General features: G+C 46.0%; 1 protein-coding gene across 10 annotated transcripts in view; it reads right to left on the bottom strand.

Moving 5' to 3' along the window:
• The window catches only part of LOC146833473 (uncharacterized), a 511,810-nt gene that overhangs the window by 367,190 nt on the left and 123,457 nt on the right, over positions 1-21,163 (bottom strand). Inside the window, exon 2 of one of the 10 annotated variants that reach the window (XM_085601304.1) lies at positions 10,135-10,733. The exons of 8 other annotated variants lie outside the window; for them this stretch is intronic. The gene's annotated coding sequence lies outside the window, so the exon portion shown is untranslated. Of the gene's footprint in view, positions 1-10,134; positions 10,734-21,163 lie in introns of those variants that run through there. One more of the 10 variants, XM_085601301.1, reaches the window with a different exon arrangement.

Below are 21,163 nucleotides of genomic sequence, written 5' to 3'. Positions count from 1 at the left end.
AAAAAACCTCTCTCCTATAATTTTAAGAGAAATCCCCACAGCAATCACTCCTCTGTTCATACCACATGCATTTCACTATCATACAACACATTCACACTCCACCCCAGATGTGCACCATCGATGTTGCTGGACTAGCCAGAGCTGGGCTAATTACTCAACCCTTAGATTATGGTGCCAATTCCTAGGGTGTGACACTCTGTCTTGGTCGACGCACGTTTCGGTGGATCTAATTTCTTTTCTTGCCACCTTCTTCAGGACCTTTTTGTTTGCGAGTTTATCGCGGGCAAAAATGAGGGGATTAATGTTCTGTAAAACAATTGGAGAATATCCGCGATTAATTTCATACAATTATGTGTCCCACAGGAGAATGCTAGCTTCATTCTCCAAAAGCTACAATTAAAAACCAAGAATTTTCACTTCTGTCAAGTTTGCCAACGTGCCTCTGGCTATGTAGCTCTCTACTAAATTGAAAGTAGTGTATAGTAAGGAATCAAAGAGTAGAAAGAATAGGTAAGAGTGATGTATACTACAGGTAAACGTCATTTTAAACAAGGAGTAATTTATCTCTCTCTATGGACCTGTATCCTCTATTACGAGTCTTACTATGGTCTCCATACTCTATTATGCACAATCATGAGAAAGTAACGGATTTGGAACTACCTGTATTCTGGTATTGCGCACGTAGTGAGAGTTTTCCCCACAAGCGATGTTGCTGGTGACGTTCTTTTCCTTTTTACAATGCAATCAATACTGCAAGAAGATATTATGTGATTATTATTTCGTGTACTGTTACTTCTATAGGCCCTCTCCATTCAGCTTGTGAGTATTAGAGCTATTTTGTAAATACCTTAATGAGACCGTATTGCAATCCTAATAGTCAGTTGCACATTTCCTCATGTGTTTTTTCGGATCCTATACTCGAATTTGCTTTTTCCAAGCCTTTCTCGTAGTGCTGGTGGCTCACTAGCCCCTAGGGGCTGCTCATGGAGCTGTGAAAATTTGAATAGTGTTTAAATAACAATAATTAGCAATTTAGATCTTGTTGTTATACATGTTTCTTAATTATGGTTTTCTTGCGATTACCTCCACAGGCGTATTCTAAGGAAACAGCGTGGTATTGGTCTATTCCGTTTGTTTTTTTCGTTTGTTTTTTTCGCCGCGTAGTACGGTGACCCAGTTTACTGATATCTATCTTCTTTGGTGCTCTAGTAGATAACAAGATATTTTTAGTTTATACATACTGATGGACTGTAGCCTATATTCACATGACCGCTAATACCTTTTTCCTATTCTTTATCATTTTAGTCCTCTCGATTGTTATAGAGGTCCCCTTAAATATTCTTATCTCACTAATATCTGCCACTCTTGTGCGTTCGCTTAAGGCTTTCCGCTATAAATTAATGAACTCTGCGTACTTTACTGGATATTAATTTCCTACACTTAGAATTTGACAATACATGCACGGCGATTGACTGGAATACTCAGTCAGCAAAAGCGAGCTTGAATCTACCTAACTCTCAAGGATGCTAGACGTATATTCTCTCTGACTCGGTTCTTTACCTGTCGGTTATTTCATGATCTCCTTCAGCAACTCGCGTCGCAGACTTCCGCTTCCAGTACGGTAGCAGTGAGGTTCCTCCCTTTTAAAACGGTGCAGGCTTTCTAATTTCCGGCAGCTGTGATGTAAAATCACATGGTCTCCTGCCGCGCCAACATGCGCCCTGCCCCAAATACCTTCATTACTATCGGTTCCATCTTGGAAGGGTAATCACTGGGCTTTCTTACGTGGAATGAGACATTTGTTATGGCCGTTTTGCCATTGAGATTATCTGCGACAATCCCGGGGATTTGTCATCCTGTTTCTAGGATGTTGCCGCACCAGTGGTTGGCGAATAATATATAGTGGGAATGGTAATCTGTTGTTGACAAAATTCAGCCGCCATTTTGGATTGGGTCTTACACAGTTATACAGCAGCCAAGTTTGTTTGATCGTGCTAGTACCCCCGAGAGTTATTCTCTAATTAGTGTTGGTCCAACATATTCAGGTCCAATGAATAGTGTTTCTTATTACTAATGATACATTCTCGCAATATGACACCATATTTTGGAAACGGGTCATGTGTGGGTATTTTGTTCGATGACAGTTTCTTATGCCGTCGATAACTATTATTTTGGCTATTTCCCAACGTAGCCAAAAATTGAGTCGATCTAAATTATCTATTGTACTATATGCTAGATTTCTCAAAAAAATATAGGACTTACGAAATCCAACACTGATCTACCACTTATTGGGCACGTGGCCTGTCTTACTGTTTAGCCTGTTGGTCTGTCTAGCCATGAGCAGGCATAAGTAGTTAGTATACAAGGTGTGGTTGACTTCTCTGCCACACGTGCGATTTAGTCTTTTCTTTATAACCTATCTCTATTCATGTGGGTCGATCATCTGTAATGGTTCTTAGAAAGGCCCTGTGCCTGATACCAAGTGGCAAGTCGTCCAAACGGTGTGAAGATAGATCAAGAAACCCTTTTGTCTAATCCCGCTTGAAAAAGACTCCATGTACTTTGCCAATGTACATTGTTGTGTGTATCTCTTGGGGGATTTTTTCCTTTTTTGTTGTTCTATTTACCCTGTATAGATGGAAGCACTATGAGTAGTGCTGTTAGTAGTATGGTCAAATTTCATGTAGTGTGGGCAGGGTAGTAGATCGTGCTATCCGAGATACTTTCTTTTGGTTTTTGGCAGTCATACAGGGGACAAAAAGGGAGGTCTGTACTGGCCTTATCATGTGTGCCACAAAATTTCCTCGTTGAGGCCCGTTTTAACTGTATCTAAAGTATAGATCCAGTAGGTCTCACGTATCTTCCTGACATCTTGGATGTCTTTGCCTGCAATATGCTTGACTTTTTCTAGTATTAGCCATCTGAGTTCTTTTTCGTTGTGTTGGAACTCCATGCAGTGCTGTACCATTGGGCTTAGTAGTTTCTTGGTTCTGATAGCAGACCTGTGCTCACTGTATCGTGTTCTGAACTCACGGCCCGTTTCACCTACGTAGCCTAGGGCGCAGGGACATAGTATGAGGTATACCAAGTTCTGGCTTTTACAGTTGGTGAAATCTCGCAGTTTACCCCTCTTGCCTTGGTACTGCCAAAATTCAGATACAATTGCACTGTCACATGCGACACATGTGCCACATTTGTGGTTTCCCAAGATCTGTGGGCCTACTAGGGTAGTTTGTGAATTAGTCTGTTGTCGTAAAGGCCTGGTATGCACGAGGCTGTCCTTCAGATTACGGTTTCTGCGGAATGCAAGAATTGGTTTTTGGATAGTTTCGGATTCCTCCGCAGTGTTTAAGATGTGCCAATTCTTGTTCAAGACCTTTTTTATTTTAAAATTTAAGGTCGAGTGATTCACAACGCATACCAACTTTTCATTCTTTGAGCGGGGATTCCCTACTAATAGGGCATCCCGATTGTAATATCGTGCCCTTTTGTATGCTGTTCTTATCAATCGCTTAGGGTATCCTCGTGCAAGCAGTCTTTGTTTAAGGTCTTCTCCATGTTTGTCAAAGTCCTTGATGTTTGAGCAATTACGCCTAATGCGTAGAAACTCTCCAAACGGGATAGAGTCCTTTTGACAGTTAGGATGGTAACTCGTATGTGACAATATTGTGTTTTTGGAGGTGGGTTTTCTGAAAAACCCGACTGCGATCCTGCCCTCCTCTTCCTGTATTGTAATGTCCAAAAACTCAACTGATGTGGTACTGATGTTACTAGTAAATTTTAGATTTTTATCACTGGCATTAAGCCAGTTGATGAACATATCGAGAGTTTCTTTGTCTCCACACCAAATAAAGAAAATGTCGTCGATGAATCTGTGCCATTGACTGACATTTTCGTAGAAGGGGGCAATTTCATTGAAAATGTGTTTGAGTTCGTATTCCCCCATATAAATATTGGCCACACTAGGGGCACATGATGCCCCCATGCTGGTACCTTTAGTTTGTTGATATAGGTCCCCTCTGAACTCAAAATAATTATTTTTTAGCACTATTTCCAAGCATTCAATTATGAACTCATTAGGTCTTTCTCCTGGTGATCTTTCTAAAAGTGTTTTAACCGCCTCTATTGCCTCTTGTTGCGGTATATTTGTATACAGTGCTTCGATGTCTAGAGTGACCATAATTTCGTTCTTGGGGTCATAGGGTACATTTTCCAGTTTTTTGATAATATCCCCTGTATCTTTAATGTAGGATTTATATCAAGAATGGCAAAACGAAAGTAATCCCAACACATATGGACAGTACAACAAGAGAAAAGTGGTCACCTTTTCAGACACAAATTCCTCAGAATCTGAAGGGGATGTCCCTAATAATTATGAGGACACCCCCCAAGGCCAACGACCGTATAGAGGAAGAGGGGCCGAATATCAATCATACTACCAAGCCCCCCAACCTTTTTTAGGGAGAGGTCGTGGACGGAACAGATTCCGCTACACGAAGTCGGACAGGAGAGGATACCAGTCCATGGACCCTCAACCTCCTCAGATGTACATGAGGACGAGAAACCAGCAATACTGGAGGAATTGAAGGGTGGAATTGGAACAAACACTATACCTATTTTTAACATATCATCACATAAGTTGAAACCAGAAGAAACAGCTGTCCTAAGTAGAGGACTATCCTTCGTACCCAATACGAACTGCAACAGGTTTAAACTGATGCAAGACATTTTTTCCTTTTTTAGGAAGATTCGCCTTAAAAAGTTTTTCATGGGTAGAGAGGAAGGTGAGCCAGAAGGCAACCTCTCAGGATGCAAATTAAAATCTACCTTTACACCCACTCTGGAAATGGTGGGTGCAGAAGTATCCATTTTTGAGAGATCTGTCCTTAATGGTATGAATAAAATTCTCAAATACAACTATCACAGTAAACCCAATCTGACAGCTGTTGAGAGTAAGGCGCTTATGGAACTTCATAACACACCGGAGTTGACCATAAAACCCTGTGATAAAGGGGGAGGCATAGTGCTCATGGACACCAAGAAATATGAAGAAAAAATCTATCAGATGCTGAATGTGACTGAGCACTATAGACCCATAAGATCAGGAGCAATTACAAAACTGAAAGAAACCATAGACCATGCAACCAGCAAGGCATATGAGGAAGATGCCATATGTGAAAAGGAATACTTGTTCTTAAACAAAACGAATGCAGTAATTCCAGCTCTCTACGGTGTGCCCAAAACACACAAGAACATCCAAGATCCACCTCTACGTCCCATAGTTTCCTCAATCAATTCCTCGACAGAACCATTGTCCAAGTATGTGGACAAGTTCTTATGTCCTCTCACTACCCAATATAAATCCTACATTAAAGATACAGGGGATATTATCAAAAAACTGGAAAATGTACCCTATGACCCCAAGAACGAAATTATGGTCACTCTAGACATCGAAGCACTGTATACAAATATACCGCAACAAGAGGCAATAGAGGCGGTTAAAACACTTTTAGAAAGATCACCAGGAGAAAGACCTAATGAGTTCATAATTGAATGCTTGGAAATAGTGCTAAAAAATAATTATTTTGAGTTCAGAGGGGACCTATATCAACAAACTAAAGGTACCAGCATGGGGGCATCATGTGCCCCTAGTGTGGCCAATATTTATATGGGGGAATACGAACTCAAACACATTTTCAATGAAATTGCCCCCTTCTACGAAAATGTCAGTCAATGGCACAGATTCATCGACGACATTTTCTTTATTTGGTGTGGAGACAAAGAAACTCTCGATATGTTCATCAACTGGCTTAATGCCAGTGATAAAAATCTAAAATTTACTAGTAACATCAGTACCACATCAGTTGAGTTTTTGGACATTACAATACAGGAAGAGGAGGGCAGGATCGCAGTCGGGTTTTTCAGAAAACCCACCTCCAAAAACACAATATTGTCACATACGAGTTACCATCCTAACTGTCAAAAGGACTCTATCCCGTTTGGAGAGTTTCTACGCATTAGGCGTAATTGCTCAAACATCAAGGACTTTGACAAACATGGAGAAGACCTTAAACAAAGACTGCTTGCACGAGGATACCCTAAGCGATTGATAAGAACAGCATACAAAAGGGCACGATATTACAATCGGGATGCCCTATTAGTAGGGAATCCCCGCTCAAAGAATGAAAAGTTGGTATGCGTTGTGAATCACTCGACCTTAAATTTTAAAATAAAAAAGGTCTTGAACAAGAATTGGCACATCTTAAACACTGCGGAGGAATCCGAAACTATCCAAAAACCAATTCTTGCATTCCGCAGAAACCGTAATCTGAAGGACAGCCTCGTGCATACCAGGCCTTTACGACAACAGACTAATTCACAAACTACCCTAGTAGGCCCACAGATCTTGGGAAACCACAAATGTGGCACATGTGTCGCATGTGACAGTGCAATTGTATCTGAATTTTGGCAGTACCAAGGCAAGAGGGGTAAACTGCGAGATTTCACCAACTGTAAAAGCCAGAACTTGGTATACCTCATACTATGTCCCTGCGCCCTAGGCTACGTAGGTGAAACGGGCCGTGAGTTCAGAACACGATACAGTGAGCACAGGTCTGCTATCAGAACCAAGAAACTACTAAGCCCAATGGTACAGCACTGCATGGAGTTCCAACACAACGAAAAAGAACTCAGATGGCTAATACTAGAAAAAGTCAAGCATATTGCAGGCAAAGACATCCAAGATGTCAGGAAGATACGTGAGACCTACTGGATCTATACTTTAGATACAGTTAAAACGGGCCTCAACGAGGAAATTTTGTGGCACACATGATAAGGCCAGTACAGACCTCCCTTTTTGTCCCCTGTATGACTGCCAAAAACCAAAAGAAAGTATCTCGGATAGCACGATCTACTACCCTGCCCACACTACATGAAATTTGACCATACTACTAACAGCACTACTCATAGTGCTTCCATCTATACAGGGTAAATAGAACAACAAAAAAGGAAAAAATCCCCCAAGAGATACACACAACAATGTACATTGGCAAAGTACATGGAGTCTTTTTCAAGCGGGATTAGACAAAAGGGTTTCTTGATCTATCTTCACACCGTTTGGACGACTTGCCACTTGGTATCAGGCACAGGGCCTTTCTAAGAACCATTACAGATGATCGACCCACATGAATAGAGATAGGTTATAAAGAAAAGACTAAATCGCACGTGTGGCAGAGAAGTCAACCACACCTTGTATACTAACTACTTATGCCTGCTCATGGCTAGACAGACCAACAGGCTAAACAGTAAGACAGGCCACGTGCCCAATAAGTGGTAGATCAGTGTTGGATTTCGTAAGTCCTATATTTTTTTGAGAAATCTAGCATATAGTACAATAGATAATTTAGATCGACTCAATTTTTGGCTACGTTGGGAAATAGCCAAAATAATAGTTATCGACGGCATAAGAAACTGTCATCGAACAAAATACCCACACATGACCCGTTTCCAAAATATGGTGTCATATTGCGAGAATGTATCATTAGTAATAAGAAACACTATTCATTGGACCTGAATATGTTGGACCAACACTAATTAGAGAATAACTCTCGGGGGTACTAGCACGATCAAACAAACTTGGCTGCTGTATAACTGTGTAAGACCCAATCCAAAATGGCGGCTGAATTTTGTCAACAACAGATTACCATTCCCACTATATATTATTCGCCAACCACTGGTGCGGCAACATCCTAGAAACAGGATGACAAATCCCCGGGATTGTCGCAGATAATCTCAATGGCAAAACGGCCATAACAAATGTCTCATTCCACGTAAGAAAGCCCAGTGATTACCCTTCCAAGATGGAACCGATAGTAATGAAGGTATTTGGGGCAGGGCGCATGTTGGCGCGGCAGGAGACCATGTGATTTTACATCACAGCTGCCGGAAATTAGAAAGCCTGCACCGTTTTAAAAGGGAGGAACCTCACTGCTACCGTACTGGAAGCGGAAGTCTGCGACGCGAGTTGCTGAAGGAGATCATGAAATAACCGACAGGTAAAGAACCGAGTCAGAGAGAATATACGTCTAGCATCCTTGAGAGTTAGGTAGATTCAAGCTCGCTTTTGCTGACTGAGTATTCCAGTCAATCGCCGTGCATGTATTGTCAAATTCTAAGTGTAGGAAATTAATATCCAGTAAAGTACGCAGAGTTCATTAATTTATAGCGGAAAGCCTTAAGCGAACGCACAAGAGTGGCAGATATTAGTGAGATAAGAATATTTAAGGGGACCTCTATAACAATCGAGAGGACTAAAATGATAAAGAATAGGAAAAAGGTATTAGCGGTCATGTGAATATAGGCTACAGTCCATCAGTATGTATAAACTAAAAATATCTTGTTATCTACTAGAGCACCAAAGAAGATAGATATCAGTAAACTGGGTCACCGTACTACGCGGCGAAAAAAACAAACGAAAAAAACAAACGGAATAGACCAATACCACGCTGTTTCCTTAGAATACGCCTGTGGAGGTAATCGCAAGAAAACCATAATTAAGAAACATGTATAACAACAAGATCTAAATTGCTAATTATTGTTATTTAAACACTATTCAAATTTTCACAGCTCCATGAGCAGCCCCTAGGGGCTAGTGAGCCACCAGCACTACGAGAAAGGCTTGGAAAAAGCAAATTCGAGTATAGGATCCGAAAAAACACATGAGGAAATGTGCAACTGACTATTAGGATTGCAATACGGTCTCATTAAGGTATTTACAAAATAGCTCTAATACTCACAAGCTGAATGGAGAGGGCCTATAGAAGTAACAGTACACGAAATAATAATCACATAATATCTTCTTGCAGTATTGATTGCATTGTAAAAAGGAAAAGAACGTCACCAGCAACATCGCTTGTGGGGAAAACTCTCACTACGTGCGCAATACCAGAATACAGGTAGTTCCAAATCCGTTACTTTCTCATGATTGTGCATAATAGAGTATGGAGACCATAGTAAGACTCGTAATAGAGGATACAGGTCCATAGAGAGAGATAAATTACTCCTTGTTTAAAATGACGTTTACCTGTAGTATACATCACTCTTACCTATTCTTTCTACTCTTTGATTCCTTACTATACACTACTTTCAATTTAGTAGAGAGCTACATAGCCAGAGGCACGTTGGCAAACTTGACAGAAGTGAAAATTCTTGGTTTTTAATTGTAGCTTTTGGAGAATGAAGCTAGCATTCTCCTGTGGGACACATAATTGTATGAAATTAATCGCGGATATTCTCCAATTGTTTTACAGAACATTAATCCCCTCATTTTTGCCCGCGATAAACTCGCAAACAAAAAGGTCCTGAAGAAGGTGGCAAGAAAAGAAATTAGATCCACCGAAACGTGCGTCGACCAAGACAGAGTGTCACACCCTAGGAATTGGCACCATAATCTAAGGGTTGAGTAATTAGCCCAGCTCTGGCTAGTCCAGCAACATCGATGGTGCACATCTGGGGTGGAGTGTGAATGTGTTGTATGATAGTGAAATGCATGTGGTATGAACAGAGGAGTGATTGCTGTGGGGATTTCTCTTAAAATTATAGGAGAGAGGTTTTTTATAATGAGTATTAGCTTATATCGTCAAGCACTTTGTTGAGAATATGAAACAAGCACAGTAATTGAATATATCATTGTACAAGGTGTGTTTAGGAATAAGATGACATCTGTAGATAATGTATGTAAATAAAAAAAATGTATATGAACAAGGAAATATTATAAAAACAATTTATATAAAAAACAAAAAAAATAAACATATGAGTTGAAATGCTTAAACATAAGTGATTGTCTGTTTTTCATGTGAACCCACAACAAATCAATTGTCAAGTAAAAGAAATAGAGGTCAAGAGGGATACTTATCAGTCTATGTTTTGCTATTATGACAGAGATGGCTACAAAAAAAAACACGTGCATTGTATGGGCGGTACATCCAGAGGCATGAAACATGCAACTGGGAAGATATGAGAAGCAATTTTTTTTTAATCCACTAGGTCACATGAATGGTGGCACCAAGCCTGCTACAAACATGAGGAAGGCGAAATTTAGGGCCTCATTTAGATCTCGGGGGATGGAATACTCACCGATGTACGCCGTATTACGAACTCCATAGGATATAATGGGATTGTAATATGGTGGACAGGATCTCCGTCACGTTTGTTACGCAGTATTCCCCTCTGTCAAGATTTAAATCGGGCCCTGAGTTTCCTCCTGCCGTCTCAGTGGGTGGTGCGGTTCTGGCTGGTGCAGGTTGCCAATGACAGGCATATCTGAGGGTAGGCTTAGCAGGGCAGTTTGGGTGATATGCTGGATTCAGGTGACCTCCTTTTTTTAGAGTAAGTGCCATGTCAGGGGCAGGAAAGTTTTGGTTCTTAGCATGACTCTCAGTTGTAGTTTCGGAGGTCAGAGGAAAAGAGTAGTAATGGTTACAGGAGGAATGTTGGTGGCAGAGACATTGGTTCCCCCTAGAGAAGCGCAAGAGAGGAGTTGATAATCCTGTGGGTGTTTGGTATATGCGTTGATTACCAGATGAGTCGGGCAATTTAGGAGGTTGTTACGTAGGGTGGCTGATGCAGTGCTGGCTTCTTCGCTTCCTCACCATAAGTCTTGCTCTTCTGATGCATTGGCTTTGCCAATGGGTTTTAGCCAGGTTGCACAGCATTCCAGATGCAGTGGAGCGTGGCTGGAGTAAAAAAAAAAAAATCCTATAAGGCAGTAACCAGCATCATTTTGTAGGCATGCTCACTACTCATGCAACGTAGGGGCTGGAAGTGACGTAGGAGAAGATGGGGTAATGCGGGGGACAATGGGGTAATGCAGAAGAAACACAGGGGAGTATGGGGGGACGAACTAAGAGCAACACAGGGGAGGGTGTGCGTGCTAGACCCGAAAGCAACAAGGGGAGGGCAGGAGGGATGGGTAAGCAACACTGGGGAGGGTAGGAGAGATGCATAAGCAACATGAAGTGGGTAGGGAGGCAATGGGTAAAAGCACACAAGCGAGCGCAACCGAGACAGGGCAGGCGACAGACAGCAACGCAGGGGGAAGAGAAGTACACAAGAGCAGCTGTGGCCTGTCCGTACAGGTGGTGAGGCTAAGACGAACAAGTTACTTACCTTCGGTAACGCTTTTTCTGGTGGATACAGTATCTGTCTGTGGATTCCTCACCTTGGGAATATCCCCTGCGCCGGCAACATTCGGAATTTTTTTGTAGCTCTCCACCCCGACGAGGACAACGTCACAGTAGCACAGCTCCGCACGCGGCTCCGCTGACGTCACTGGAGCCATAAGAAAGCCTAGTCAGCGTGATGACGTCAGTTCCGCCCTTTTTTGCCGTGCCTTCGAGGCACACGGACGGACCGACAACAATATATATACAGTATACAAAATACATAATATTCAAACGAACACACACAGTGTGAAGTCAATGCAGGAAAGCAAAAGAAATAACACACTTCCTTTGACAGCAACAGATACATTTTGTCACATTATCACTATTGTAGGTATACAAGGGTGGACAATGGGGAGGCGGGTGGGGCAGTGAGGAATCCACAGGCAGATACTGTATCCACCAGAAAAAGCGTTACCGAAGGTAAGTAACTTGTTCTTCTGATGGATACATCTGCCAGTGGATTCCACACCTTGTGAATAGATTCCCACAGCAGTCCCCACTCCCGGAGGAGGGTGTCCACCCTTCTATACCAAAAAGTCCTGAAGGACGGAACGTGCAAAATGTCCGTCCCTCCTCACCTCGGTATCGAAGCAGTAATGCTTCGCGAAAGTGTGGAGAGAGGCCCAAGTTGCCGCTCTACAAATGTCCTCCACAGGAACACCTCTAGATAAGGCAGATGTAGAAGACTTTGCCCTGGTAGAATGAGCCCTTATACCCTCTGGAGGTTCCTTACCGGCCAAAGAGTAACAGATCTTGATGCACAAGATAATCCATCTGGAAAGGGTGCCCTTGTGCACCACTCTGCCTTTCCTGCAGCCAATGAAGCCCACGAAGAGCTGGTCATCCACTCGAAAGTCTTTAGTTCTATCGAGGTAAAAACTCACCGCCCTTTTAGGGTCCAAGCGGGGAAGCCGCTCCTCCTCCTTGGAAGGGGGAGGATAGAAGGTAGGAAGGGTAATGGACTGCCCCAGATGGAAAGGAGTTACCACCTTAGGCAGAAAAGCATCCCTGGTCCTGAGTACCATTCTTTCAGCATGAATGGTCAAGAACGGGGGTTTCGAACTCAGACCTTGAAGCTCACTTACCCTCCTTGCTGAGGTAAGGGCAATGAGAAAAACTGTTTTAAAAGACAAAATCCTTAAGGGACACTTGTGCAAGGGTTCAAAGGGAGAACCCATCAAGTAAGTTGAGACAAGATTTAAGTCCCATTGAGGCACAATAAATGGAGTGGGCGGAAGTTTGTTGGTAAGGCCCTTAATGAACCGTAACACAATAGGTGATTTAAACGAGGACGGCTGATCCGGCAAGCAAAGGAAGGCCGACAAAGCTGATAAATTACCCTTCACAGTAGCTACAGCAAAACCTTGCTGAGCTAGAGAGAGAGCAAACTGAAGGATGTTGGATAAACGAGCCCTCAAAGGGTCAACAGACTTCTCCCCACACCAATGGACACATTTGGACCACCTATAGGAATAGATAGACTTGGTGGAGTGACGCCTGACAGACAAAATCACGTCCACCACGTCAGGCGGGAGAGAAAAAGAATTCAGGTTGCCCCATTCAATCACCAGGTATGAAGGTGTAAGCTCTGAAGGTAGGGGTGTAGAACCTGCCCCTGCGACTGCGAGAGGAGGTCTCCCCTGAGAGGGAGACGGAGCGGATGGCACGAGGAGAGGTGGAGAAGATCTGTATACCACACCCTTCTTGGCCAATCCGGGCGATAAAGATTACTTGGGCCCGGTCTTGGCGAATCTTCCTCAGAACCCGAGAAATCAAGGGTATGGGAGGAAACGCGTAAAGGAGTTGCGAGTCCCATCTCAACTGAAACGCGTCCCCCAAAGCTCCCTGCATCGGATAGTGGAGACTGCAGAATGACAGGTAATGAGCGTTCTTATGAGTGGCAAACAGGTCCACCCGAGGAGTTCCCCACGTCCGAAAGACGTGACGAACCACCTCCGGATGGAGCCTCCACTCGTGGTCGGCAGAAAACTGCCGACTGAGACTGTCTGCACGCACATTCAGAACTCCGGCCAGATGATTTGCCATCAGACAAATCTGATGATCCTGAACCCAGGACCAGAGACGCAGAGACTCTCTGCAGAGACAATGCGACCCCACTCCTCCCTGCTTGTTGACATACCACATCGCAGTAGTGTTGTCCGTCAGGACTTGAACCAACTGACCACGAAGGGAAGGGAGGAAGGCCTTGAGTGCCAAACATATCGCCCGCAACTCCAAAAGGTTGATGTGAAGGCCCTTGATCTCCAGATCCCCAGATGAGCACCCCACCCTAGGGTGGAGGCATCCGTTATAACTGTGGCCACCGATGGAGGTAGATGGAAGGGCTTTCCTTGAGACAGATTGCCCTCCACGCTCCACCAAGACAGATCCGCTGCAGCTTTTCTGGAGATCCTCACAGACTCCCTGAGATCTCCATTGTGCTGATACCACTGCCTGCGGAGGCAACACTGGAGCGCCCTCATGTCCCAGCGTGCATGGTTGACCAACAGAATGCAGGAAGCAAACAGACCGAGCAGACGAAGGACCTTCAGGACTGGAGCGACTGCTCCATTGTACAACAAAGGAATCATTTCCTGTATGTCAAGAATCCTTTGTGGAGGTGGGAATGCTCGACACACAGTAGTGTCCAGTACCGCCCCTATGTACAGGTTGCGCTGAGAGGGCACCAGGTGAGATTTGGGCACGTTTATCGAGAAACCCAATTTGTACAACAGCTGAGTTGTAACCTGCAGATGATGAAGCACCTTCTCTGGCGACTCTTTGATCAGTCAGTCGTCCAGATTGGGGAAAACTGGAATCCCTGACCTTCTGAGATGGGCTGCCACCACTGCCATCACCTTGGTGAAGACTCGAGGTGCAGTAGTAAGACCAAACGGGAGAACCGCAAACTGATAATGTTGCGACCCTACCGTAAAACGGAGATACTTCCTGTGCGACTCCAGGATCGGAATATGAAAATACACATCCTGCAAGTCGATCAACACCATCCAGACCTCCTGTTGCAGCGCTTGAAGAACCTGTGCAAGGGTGAGCATCTTGAACTTCTCCTGCTTCAGAAAAAGGTTCAAGATCCTGAGATCCAGGATTGGACGTAGCCTGCCATGCTTCTTGGATATCAGGAAATACCGGGAGTAGCATCCCTGACCCTTTTCCCGCTCTGGAACCACCTCTATCGCACCTTTTTTCAGTAATGTTAGAACTTCCTCCTGCAGGAGAAGAAGGTGGTCCACCGAGCAAACACCTTGGCAAGAAGGGTAATTTGGAGGGAATTCCCGAAAGGGAAGAGCATACCCATTTTCCACAAGATTTAGAACCCAAAGGTCTGTAGTGACCGATTCCCAATCTTGCAGAAAATGGGTAAGCCGACCCCCCACAGGACCAACATGATCCAGAATGGTGGATCTAGGGCTGCTTTGCAGTGGTAGGAGGGAGGTAGAGGAGGAGGGCTGACGACCTCGTGAACGACCTCTGTTTCTGCCCCTGTAGGTCTTATACAGGGTATTTTGCTGCTGCTGCTGAGGCTGCCTGTAGGTCCGAAAGGACTACCTCCCAAAACCTCTGTACCTTCTGTAAGAGGAACCTCTAGGCTGCGCCAGCTGTTTTGCAGTATCCATCAGGGTGTGGATTTAACGGCCCAAAAGGCAGGTGGCATTTGTGGACTTCAAGGCAATACTTGCCGAGGAGAACACCTTCTTGGCCAACTGGTCAAGCTTTTTTGACTCCCTATCACTAGGAACTTGAGGAAATGCCCCCGAAGACTTCTTCGAACAGGCAGATTGAACCACCAGACTTTCAGGAGAAGGATGAGATGTTAGGAAGTCCGGATCTCCTGGAGCCGCCCTGTAACTCCTAGCAACAGATTTAGACACTGCTGGAGCTGAAAAGGGCTTACGCCAAACCTCCAAAACTGGCTCAGTGATGGCATCATTAAAAGGAAGCAAAGGTTCTACCACAGAGGAGGGAGAATGAAGAACCTCCGTCAAGATATTGGACTTAAATTCAGCCGTTGGGAGCTGCAAGTCTAAGAGCTCCGCTGCCTTCCTTATGACTGTATGGTAAGGAACCACATCCTTACAGGGAGCATCTGAAGGAGGAGAAAGCTCCCATTCTGGTGACATATCAAGGCCACTTGCCTCCTTTAATTCTTCAAATAAGTTATCTGACTCCAGAAGTTCACCCTCTTCCATTTCTTCTGCTTGATACCTCTGCCTTTTCAAAATCCTCTGCGCCTCCCGCCCGGATCTTATCCTCGGAACCGGCGTCGGCGGCACCACACACGACTCCGACGGAGCCGGCGTCGAACACGGATCTGGAGGCACAGCCTGAGCCGAACGAGGTCGAGTTGGAGCCGGAGATGAAGGGAACGGCGTTGACGTTTTCGGCGCCGGGAAATGAAAGGACGGCGCCGCTGGAAGAAATGGCATAAAGGAAGCCTGAGCATAGGCCTGAGGAACCCCCAAATTAAAGGCCATTGGACCCATGGGACGCGAAGGTGCTCCAGAGGGGTACATTGCTCTTGAAAAGACACCATACATGGCATTAAAATAATGCGATGGGTCTTGACCCGGTCTAGGGAAAGGCGGGTAAGGGCTCGATAAAGGTTCAGGCTGAGGCTTTACCGGACTCTGGCCAATCGGCGCCGACGGTGGAGCCAATGGAGTCGAAGACTCATCAGGTACCGGAGCCTCTTCCACCGGAGCCGGAGAATGCGTCGGCGTCAGAGATGGAGCCGAAGCTGGAGAACGCTCCGAAGAAGCTGTAGGCGAAGGCGGACAAACAGGTGAAGCTGTATTCGAAGCCGAAGGAGAAAGAGAAGGAGAAACATAATCCTTACGGCGCCGAGGAACTGGAGAAGTCGATTTCGGAGCCGTCTCTTATCTGAACAGTGTCGAGAGCCGTGCCTCTTCTTCTTCTTATGCTTCTTTGATATTGAAGCATGACCCGACGTCGACTTCGAACCCGACCTGGACCGTCTTCGACCTCTCTTCTCCTTCCACATCTTCGCTATGGACAGCTTGGCCTCTCTCTCCTTTAAAGCCTTCGGGTTCATCTTACGGCAGCAAGAGCACCCCTCGACGTCGTGATCCGACGACTGACACAAGACACAATCTTCGTGTGGATCCGTGATGGACATATGTCCTCCGGACTTTCTACAGGGCTTGATCCCGGACTTCCTCGATGTCATCTTAGGAAAGAAGCAAGAGAGGACCAGAAACAATCCAGAAAAACAAAGTAACTAGACAAGTTACGGAGAGTCCCAGAAAACAGTTAGCATCGACGGCGCGGAAAAAAGGGAACTGACGTCATCACGCCGACGAGGCTCTCTTATGGCTCCTGTGACGTCAGTCCTCGTCGGCGTGGAGAGCTACGAAAAAATTCTGAATGTTGCTGGCGCAGGGGATATTCACAAGGTGAGGAATCCACTGGCAGATGTATCCATCAGAACCAAAACTTTTGCCTCCTGACAAGAAGAGTGTGTCAGGCTGAACAAAGGTCAGCCTGACAGTCACTCTTCTTGTTCAGATCAGGCAGCCTAGAGCATGACATGCGCTGAATGAACAGGTGCCTGGCTGCCTGAACTGCACTTTGCCAGCCTGAGGATTTTCCTGCCCTGTGGGCGTGACCTTCTAAGCCTTGCAAACGTGCCCTGAGGCCCTGGCGACGATGGGAAGTGTCACTGATAGCCTTGGACATGGGCGCTTCAGTTTTAAGATCTTGAAGTGCCCAGGGCCACGTTTCAATCAGTGACTCTAGTCACAGAGTGGGGTGGGGTCAGCAGCGTCACTAACTCCATTCCCCGCTGTGATGAGTGAGGGAATGCTCTCTTCCCTCATTGGCTGAGGGAGGGCAGCAGTCCAAACCATTCTCGGACCTCCAAGGCTTCCCTCCTAGTGACCTGTAGTGAAGTAACGTTTTATGATTTTTGATGTTTGTTGCATGCGTGTATGTATGAATGAATTAATGTGTGTGTGTGTATGCACATGTGTGAAAACCTGGGTGTGAGTGTGTATGTGTGAGTTTGTGGCCCCCCTTTCTGCTAAAATTACTGTCCGCTACTGCAGGAGAGAGACAGCTCAAAAACACATGCACTCTCATGGAGTGCTCAACAATGAAAAAACTAGCATTGGCAAAGCCAAAGGTTCTCTCCTACGAAGGAGCTACGGCTTTGTAGAAAAAGTTACTTACCTTTGCTAAAGCTTTATCTGGAAGAGCCTATATCTAGCTGCAGATTCCTTACCTTTTAAATTTCTCTATGCGTCAGACTGGATCTGGAAGATTTTTCGTGAGTAGTACACCCTGCATGGCGGTAGGTGGCATCGATCGGCTCCGTGTCCGTGCCGGAAGTGACGTCGAGGTATCTATATAGGCCGTCGCTCGGGAAGGTCGAGGTGGCACGACCGGTATCCATCCAGATCGAGGAATGAATCCCTGGGGCCGGGGCCAGAGTTGCCTGCGTGGAACCACATGGTGCCCCTTCCGAATTCCTCAGGCCCTGAAGGCGTTTCGACGTCGTTGGGCTGCTCAAATATGAGGCGCATGGCCTCATAGAACTCAATCAGTTGGGCGGGGTTGATCCGGCCTTCAGAAATTTGGGGAGGCGCAGAGTTGACCCAGGAGCAAGTTCCAGGGAAAGAGGCCTTTAATGCCTAGACTGTCTTGTCGGCTGATGGACGAGGAGAAGTTGAAGAGTGATTTGACCTCTTGCTCTGCGTGTCCCGAGGACTTTGACTGGGACAAGAAGGACTTCGGGCTCCGCAAACAATCTCGGGACCTTCATCTCAAACGGGATCTCGGCTTCCACGGGGTGGCATGCCGGACAGCTTGTAGCTCTAGGGACCGCAACCTCAAAGTCTTTCGGACATGGGCTGGTAATCTGAGCACGACTTGGTGTTGTGGTCGTGCTCCAGGCAATACAGGCATACAAGGTGAGGGTCTGTCACCCACATCAGTCGGTAATAAGCCCTGCAGGACTTATAGACATTTGCGTCCTCGAAGAAACGCACCTAGCTAGCAATAAGCTACCGGCCCTACTTACTCGTGGCTGGGACCTCACATACAGCTCCTCCTACTCTAACTACGCCAGGGGTATGCATTTTAAAACGCAAAGACCTTGCCTGGTCCACAGACCAACACATATATGATGCAGAAGGGCGCTATATTATTATAGCAGGCAGGCTCCATAACCATCCTGTCACCCTGTCCACTATTTACGGACCCAACACAGGCGACCTGACATTTTTTGCCAATGTCTGGCAACGAATAGCCAGCACCAACCTACAAACGGTGCTCTGGTGCAGAGATTTAACGTTCTGCTAATAGATGACATGGGACCGGACACGGACAATCACCTCTTAGATTTATGGTGCGACGCACACCCTGATGCGTGCGAGAGCACCTGTTTCTCCCTACAGCACAGAGCATGGTCAAGAATCGACTATTGGGTAGTGTCCAAAACTCTACTATCATGGAACCCTACAGTTTCTCACTTACCCCACACCCTCTCCGATCACACACCTGTCTTTGTTGACATTGTATCCCCCGCACACACCAACCCGTGTGTTCTCCTGGCGATTGCCTCCAAACGCACTCAGAGACCAAGTCTTTAGAGAGGAGATACACGTCACCATCGAGGAGTACTTTACACAGAACACTGGGTCAGTAAGCTCCCCTGCCATACTTTGGGATGCCTTTAAAGTGGTTATCCGAGGAATGTGCATTGCTAAGCAACACGGGGTACTCAAAGCCATCAGAGGCACACTCTCAACTCTTGAATCTGAAATCTCCGCACTATAGACTCAATTCCTCCACTTTGACGACCCCAAGATTTTAGCCGATATCCGTGATAAACTGGCGTCCTATCAAGAGGAAGCAGCTAGGGAAGTCAAATTCCTATGTCGAGAAGCACAAGCGCGCAGATATGGCAAAGGCGATCGCCTGGGCAAGACGCTCGCCAGGCTGCTCCAGAGGCCACGGGCATTGTCTTACATTACAGGCCTAATAGACCCAGAGGGCCAACGTTGCTCCCACACACTCGAAATCTTGCGCATTATGGCTGACTTTTTCACCCAGCTATACTTCACCTCTCAGGGTGCTTCTTCGCAGGACCTACAAACATATTTCATTGCCATCAAATTAGTGTGGCTCTCTAACTCACATCGAGAATTCCTGGACTCCCCTATTACTGCTGAGGAGGTGCAACAGGCTATTGCCAGCCGCTCCCCGGAGAAGGCTCCGGGCTTGGACGGACTGTCTGCTTCCTTCTATAAAGAATACTCAGATATCTTAGTTCCCCAACTACTTGAAGTGTATTGCGATGCGCTGGAGGTGGGCTCGCCACCACCATCTATGCAGGAGGCGGTGATATTTGCGCTGCTCAAGCCAGACAAGCCTGTGGAGAAATGCAACTCCTACAGGCCCCTTTCACTCATCAACGTTGATAATAAAATATTCGCGAAAGTGCTAGCAAACAGCTTACAGCTATTGCTGCCGGTAATGATTAGGCCAGACCAGTCTGGTTTCATACCGGGCCGCTCCACAGTGCATAATCTCCGTTCTATGTTCGCAGTAATGCATTATCTACACTCTCACACAACAGCATTGGCAGCGTTACTCAACACAACCAACGCGTTTGATAAATTACAAATCTGTCTCCTATACACACTTCCCATTGCCCGCATACGGTTAAATGGGCAGATATCGGAACCATTTCCAGTCAGAAGAGGCACATGACAGGGGTGCCCCCTCTCACCCCTGCTTTATGCCATCGCAATGGGGCCTCTGGCTGCACACATTGGACAACATCACATGAACCGAGGTGTGGGATTCACAACCCAGGGTCAAAAACGAATTGTTGACCCTACCGCAGCTACATGGTGGACTGGGCGCACCGGATCTGCAATTATACGCACTTTGTGCTCAGGAGTACTTCCTAAATTACTGGACATACCCCACAACATTTCAACCCCACATCGCAGTGGAGATAGTGTCGGTTTCACCTTGGCCCCTATTCACAGCCCTATTTGCTCCGTACAGAAGGCCCATTTCTGAAATAGACACCTCACAGTGCATGAGATGGGCGTGGATTGGTTTAGCGCGGCACGCAAATCTGTCTCTTCTCTAAGCCCCATCTGTTCTGATACGAAGGCACCCTGAAATACCATCTCTACAAGACAGGGGCACTTGCAGCCGGGCAGACAGGCTGAACATGCACACCTTTGCAGATCTCTTACCAGGGGACCTTTTCTGTGACCCACCGACAGTACCCACCACAAAGCTGAACACACTCTTATATTACCAACTACGAGCGACATGTCGGGAACTCTACCCAACATTCCCTTCACCCCCATAGAGCCTCCCGCGCTAGAATACACCTACACTGCCACCTCACCGCTGAAACTTACCACGTCCCTATAGCAGAGTATGCAAAACACCTCGCCGGTCACACTGACGCCAGCTCACGAGACATGGTGGTGGTGGGGGGGGGGGGGGGGGGGAGACCTCAACCTTCCTCTCACAGATGCACAATGGTCCTTCTGTTGTGGCCAACTCCAATTATTATCCCCAAACTATAGGCTACGTCTCATCCATTTCAACTTCCTACACCGTACCTACCGCACTCCAATGTTACTGCACAAAATGGGCTTATCACCAGACTCTCAATGCACAGGATGTCATGTGGGATCAGCGGACTTCTTGCAGCTCACGTGGCAATGCCCAGCAGTAGCAGCATATTGGCTGGAGGTCTTCCGGGTGACAGGGGAAATCATACAACTTCAATTGGCTCCCTACCCCCTAATCGGCTTGCTGGGATACGTAGCTGAGATACCCAAAAGCTCCCGCAGACTTACTGCATTGCTATTACTTCTAACAAAATGTAGGATCGCAATATGCTGGGGAGGCACTAAGGCGCCCAAACCGAA

This window comes from Triturus cristatus, chromosome 4_2 (genome assembly GCF_964204655.1).
Source record: "Triturus cristatus chromosome 4_2, aTriCri1.1, whole genome shotgun sequence".
Lineage (NCBI taxonomy): Eukaryota > Metazoa > Chordata > Amphibia > Caudata > Salamandridae > Triturus > Triturus cristatus.
Note: the sequence above shows the minus strand (reverse complement) of the source record. Positions and strands in the feature narration are given on the sequence as shown.